Source organism: Coregonus lavaretus, assembly GCF_964263955.1.
Source record: "Coregonus lavaretus genome assembly, contig: HAP1_SCAFFOLD_1906, whole genome shotgun sequence".
Classification (NCBI taxonomy): domain Eukaryota; kingdom Metazoa; phylum Chordata; class Actinopteri; order Salmoniformes; family Salmonidae; genus Coregonus; species Coregonus lavaretus.
The window spans coordinates 13,507-20,259 of NW_028161125.1; positions in this window are offsets into that span (position 1 = coordinate 13,507).

Below are 6,753 nucleotides of genomic sequence, written 5' to 3' on the forward strand. Positions count from 1 at the left end.
TCGTTCCTTTCATTCTAGATAGATAGAAAGGCAGAGTGCTCAGGGAATGGTGCAGTCATTGATAGAGTGGCGAGTGTGAATGAGATCTCCCATCAGGCAGGTAGAGCAGGTCGTAGGCCTGATCACCGACAACGATGAGACAGCCTATAGGGAGGAGGTCAGAGACCTGGCCGTGTGGTGCCAGGATAACAACCTCTCCCTCAACGTGACCAAGACAAAGGAGATGATTGTGGACTACAGGAAAAAAAAGAGGACTGAGCACTCCCCCATTCTCATCGACGGGGCTGTAGTGGAACAGGTTGAGAGCTTCAAGTTCCTTGGTGTCCACATCACCAACGAACTATCATGGTCCAAACACACCAAGACAGTCGTGAAGAGGGCACGACAAAGCCTATTCCCCCTCAGGAGACTGAAAAGATTCGGCATGGGTCCTCAGATCCTCAAAAAATTCTACAGCTGCACCACCGAGAGCATCCTGACTGGTTGCATCACCGCCTGGTATGGCAACTGCTTGGCCTCCGACCGCAAGGCACTACAGAGGGTAGTGCGTACGGCCCAGTACATCACTGGGGCTAAGCTTCCTGCCATCCAGGACCTCTATACCAGGCGGTGTCAGAGGAAGGCCCTCAAAATTGTCAAAGACTCCAGCCACCCTAGTCATAGACTGTTCTCTCTGCTACCGCACGGCAAGCGGTACCGGAGTGCCAAGTCTAGGTCCAAAAGACTTCTCAGCAGCTTCTACCCCCAAGCCATAAGACTCCTGAACAGCTAATCATGGCTACCCAGACTATTTGCACTGCCCCCCCACCCCATCTTTTTACGCTGCTGCTACTCTGTTAATTATTTATGCATAGTCACTTTAACTCTACCCATATGTACATATTACTTCAACTACCTCAACTAGTCGGTGCCCCCGCACATTGACTCTGCACCGGTACCCCCCTGTATATATAGCCTCCCTACTGTTATTTTATTTTACTTCTGCTCTTTTTTTCTCAACACTTTTTTGTTGTTGTTTTATTTTACTTTTTTATTAAAAATAAATGCACTGTTGGTTAAGGGCTGTAAGTAAGCATTTCACTGTAATGTCTGCACCTGTTGTATTCGGCGCATGTGGCCAATAAAATTTGATTTGATTTGATTTGCTGTGGATCCCTCCAGCTCAAGGCAGAGAGTCTGCATAGAGACCTAGCGACAGGTGACACAGGCGCTGCTAGCCAGCATTGGCTCTGAATCTGATTGGTTTGCAGTTTTCTCCAGGAGGGGAGGCCAGCAGCGGCTAGAGATCTCCTTCAGCTCAGCATCACAACACTGACCTGTGTTTACCGGAAAGTATAACTGTCTGAGTATCTAACTACTGTATATTTATGGATGTCTATTTTTCTAAATGTCTGTCTGGCTCTGTATTGCTGGTCTGCCTTATTGTGTGAATGTCTGAGAGCATGCCAATTTGTCTGACTATCTACCTGTCTGTTTGTCTGTCTGTGTCTGTCTGTCTGTTGTTGACAGACTCCTCATCTCCCCAGTTCTCTGTAGTAAACAACATAGTCATCCTGCTCTGACTCATGTTTCCTGGGCTCTGCCAGTTAGACTGTAGAGAGGAGAGAGGTGGTCTGGGCCAGAGGCAGACACAGACCCAGACAGGGCCATGGCCAGCTGCTCAGCACATGTTCCCAGGCCACGACACAGCATCAGATAGCACAACTGTACCAATGGAACCAATATAGGGCTGTCCCGCTATGGCACTGTCTGGGTCTGTGTCTGCCTCTGGCCCAGACCACCTAGTTGAGGTAGTTGAAGTAATATCCATAGGACAGGACGTTGTGCCTCTCCATCAACGTGGATGATTATCGCCCTTTATGCTGCTATTGGATCATTGTGCAGATCTAACCTAGGCCTATGTACCCTGACTATAGAGTTTTGATAGAAAGTGAGACATCTTCAAGTTTCTAAAGGATGAGTTATTTGATCGTCAACAGATAAGCTCCTCTATAAGATGACGCACTTTCACAGTTCAGCTGATTACACCCCATCAATATGAATGCCAGGCTACTTTACATTCGGCAACATATTGAATATTTCCACATGCTTATGAGGCTTTCTATACAAAACAAATGTAAAATGAGAAAGACACAGAAAAGTGGACACGACATGCATGATGAGATAGTCTACATTTTCCAAACACATTTGGATTAGATTTCTGGGGGTCAATAATTTGTTGGTTCTTGACTGTGCACTAGTGAACGGACACCCAACACACACACTCAAAGAACTGTAGACACAAAGCATCATGGCTGAACGAGAGCTAACAGGGAGAGGAGGAGAAGGCCTGAGAAGCCTGGGCCTGACGGTGAATTCTCTACCTGAGTGTGGAGCTCCTCTGCCTGCTGTGTCTGGGTCTGCAAGTCCCTCTGCTGCTGCTCTCTGCGGCTGTGTCCCCTCTGGAGCTCCAGTTGGCTCTCCTGTAGCTCCGTCTGCAGCTGAGAGATCCTCTGCCCATGGTTATCCAGCTATCGAACCAGAAAAGAAGGCAGGGCGGCAGAGGAGGAGAAAATCAATCCAGTACAAAGAGCCTCTCCTCTCCTTTCCACTTGGCTCTGCCTGCCTGCCTGTCTATCTGAGGCAGGGATACATCATGGATCCCAGATCAGAACCACCAGCAGCCCAAGTCCAGACACCCTGAGTCCCAGGACTGCTCTCCCATCACCAGCCCTGAGATCCACCTCAAACCGCCTGCCTCTGATAAGTAAGAAAGCGCCTGGATGAATTAAATAAGTGCAAAAATCAATCTGACGAATACAACCTAACGTATTCAAATGGTTGCCATTTATGCATTGTTTGAACCAAACCCAGTATTTATGGTGAGAGATTGTCCAGATCGTATTCTGAACAATAACAACAGGTCAATGATGGGTCAATAAAGTGCGGAATATTTACCATGGAACTAATCTGAATGTCCGATCTTAACTAATCAAATACCTTTTCAATTTCAACGGTATCATCTCGTGGAAGCTGAGGTTTGCGTCAATGAGTGTCAACACACAATAACAGACTACATGTATGTTTACATATAAAATACCACAATGTTACTCATTCGCAGTTAATGCATTGACAACCAATTGCTGAATTGTCATTAAAACAAAGAAAAAAGGAAATAGTCATTATAATACGAGCAAGAGTAGAATGTAAAACAACTTATAACTGCATAATAACTAAAAACAACATTTTAAATCATTGTAATAATCACTGGACAGGATTCCTGAGAAACCATACACTCTTAGAAAGAAAAGTGCTATCTAGAAGCTAAAATGGTTCTTCGGCTGTCTCAATAGGATAACTTTTTTTGGTTCCAGGTAGAACCCTTTTGGATTCCATAAAGAACCCTTTCCACAGAGGGTTCAACCTGGAACCAAAAAGGGTTCTCCTATTAGGACAGCCGAAGAACCCTTTTGGAACCCTTTTTTCTAAGAGTGTCTAGTGTTTTTACCATCAACAACAAACTACTGGACCAGTGAGGGATCCCACTGATCCCAGTCTGACACCAGTAGAAGGCTGGCCAGTGGGCTGGCCCAGCAAGCACGCCAACACAGCACTAACTCTAATAAACAATCTCTAATTAACACAACACAGTCACCTGCTAAATCATATGAGAGAGAGAGGGAGAAGGGAGGGAGGGAGGAGGGAAAGTAGGGAGAGTGGGATAGAAAGAGAGAGAGAAGGAGGAACAGGAGAAGACCCATGCAGGTAGTGGTCCAGTCGGTCAGAGACAGAGACATAGTCCTGTTTCTGTGTGTGATGGTGATGGTGGTAGCTCATCACAACAGCAGCAGCGAGAGGAAAGGCAAACAGACAAGATGGAGTCCCAAGACGACCCATTCATCAAACATTTGCATACAGGCTGAAAGATAATCCACAAATCCACCCAGAACAAGACCCGTGCGGGCGTTTCTCCCCTTCTTTCTCTGTTGAAAAGCATCATGGCTGCCTCCACCTATCTCCCTCTTGGAAAGCCTGATGAGGTGACTGCTGCTTATTCCTCAATTAGAAAGTATCATTGAAATAGGAATCGTTTCCACAGAATCGCACCAAAAACCTGGCTCATCCCTTTAGCTCTCTCTTTCTGTGTGCGATCCACGCCGATAACCCTGCTCTTGCTTTCTTTCCCTCACAATCGCTCCCTCTCTCTGTTCTCCCCTCCTAAACTGATCAATACTTCATTTAAATCATGACATTAGCACACTACAACTGGAGAAAAATAGAGAGTAGGAACGCAAATGTGCTTCGTATGTTAAGCGGTATGGATAACAGATAACAGTATATTTTTTTGGAGGGGTAAGGTTTAAATATTTGTTTTAACAAGAAGTAAAACAAAAGCTAGAAATGGATGCAAGTGCGTGGGGGCTGTAGCACTGTTTTGATTTGAGCTCCCGAGCCTCACACTGATCAATAGCACATTTAAATCCCAGACAGAGGAGCACTATCATCATATCAGAGGAAAAGGGAAACACGCTTTCCTAATTATCATGTCAAATAACCAACTCTGCGGATGCCCTAGTTAGACGGTGCAGATAGAGACATATTTCATATTTATATTAAGCAGAAATGTATTATATTTTCCATTTGGACCTGAATGAGTAATAACGTTATATATATGCACTCTCACGCATTTATCTATTCACGTAATTCAAAATGAGTCCAATCAATAGTGCCCTCTCCACAGCCAGCTTCCTGGCCATATACGCCTGGGTAGGATCATATAATAAACTGTTCAGAATGCCAAAACGAGCCCATCTGATTTCCTGCCGCTGATTGGAATAGCTGGCGCTGCAAATGACTGGCTAATCTTGGTGTTGGTCATTAATCCTAGCTGGATATTTACCTGAGCAGACTGGGAGTCGCGGGCCTGCTGGGAGAGCAGCACATCTCGCCGGAGCTTCTGGATGGTCGCGTCCCGACGTGACAACTGGGGTGCAGTCAGCCCAACGGGTCAGGTTTTCCCATCCCGAATGTGGGTGAACAGAGGAGAGGACAGGAGAGGAGAGGAGAGGAGAGGAGAGAGGGGCAGAGTGTGAACCCAACACTAGGCGTGAGGTAGGATAAAGAGAGGCAAAGCCAGGCGATCACTCAGAGAACATGCACTTACATATAGCCTGGCGCCAATGTCAACCAATGAGCAATTAGGCAGACAAGACTAAAGTTATTGATCGTGGATTCTGGCTCTTTTTTTCCAGGGCTAACTAGGCTGCCTGAGGTTGTGTGACGGCTGCTGTGGCTGCAGACTGGGAGGGGAGGGTGTGACGGAGGAAGGTGGAGGGCGACGGACAGGGTAGGGCAGGTCCTTCTCTCCCCAGGCCTTGAGCTCTGAGTTGGGGACTGGTCATTAACATTTAGCCTGCTATTGATCAGTCTGCTAAATAAGCCTGGAACCCATGCAGTCACACACAGCTACACACACACAATCAAAGAGACACATACTCAAACACACACACAATCACAGAGACACCATGGCACGCACCAAAATAACATAACTAGTAATTCATCAATAGTTAAGGGTCTGGTTTCCAATCAACAGGTTATTGGACAACATCAGTACAATGGAAAGACTAGATTCCTTCATTGTGTATATTGCATTTTGGTCATGTTTGGGGGACACTGGGGCTTGTGCAAAAGAAAAAGAAAAAATAGGTGATTATTGCTACATGACATTAGCTATTGACTCGATGGGTGTGACTACCTCAGTCTTCAGCAGTTCTCTGCTCCTCTGTTCTGTAAGATATGGGACTGGACTGGATCCTGTATGGTCAGTAGTACTCCCCTGGAAAATAATTAACAGAATATGGTTGTTGTGACTTCAGTGTGACACTTATCTAATTCTCATTATAAACTGGGTGGTACGACACCTGAATGCTGATTGGCTAAAAATCGTGGTATCAGACCATATACCACGGGTATGACAAAACATGTATTTTGACTCTTCTAATTAGTAACCAGTTTATAATAGCAATAAGGCACTTCAGGGGTTTGTGGTATATGGCCAATATACCACGGCTAAGGGTTGTATCCAGGCACTCCGCGTTGCGTCGTACATAAGAACAGCCCTTAGCCGTGGTATATTGGCCATATACCACACACCCTCGGGCCTTATTGCTTAATAATAACACCAGTCCTACCGTATCAGAACTGACAGACACTCAGTCGTACATATCAGACAGAGTGAGACAGACAGACAGACATACAGACAGACAGACAGACAGACAGACAGACAGACAGACAGACAGACAGACAGACAGACAGACAGACAGACAGACAGACAGACAGACAGACAGACAGACAGAAAGAGAGAGAGAGAGAGAGAGAGAGAGAGAGAGAGAGAGAGAGAGAGAGACAGACAGACAGCCAGACAGCCAGACAGACAGACAGACAGACAGACAGACAGACAGACAGACAGACAGACAGACAGAGCGAGCGAGCGAGAAAGAGAGAGACAGACAACAGACAGAGAGACAGAAATACAGTGTGGTTTGGACAGCCAGTTGATAGCTGAGAAGAACAACAGTTAAACAGAGACAGAGAGTACTGCCTGGTGCTGGAAAACCCATCCTCCAGTCAGACCATGAGTAACCGGGAAACATGTATTTTATGAGCATTCCTTCATTGTGAAGACAGAAAGTTAAGTTGAGTTCATGAAAGCTGGCAGGGACCGTGACGGGGACACCTGATCTGCTCTCTATGCCGGAGACGTTTCCCTCCACA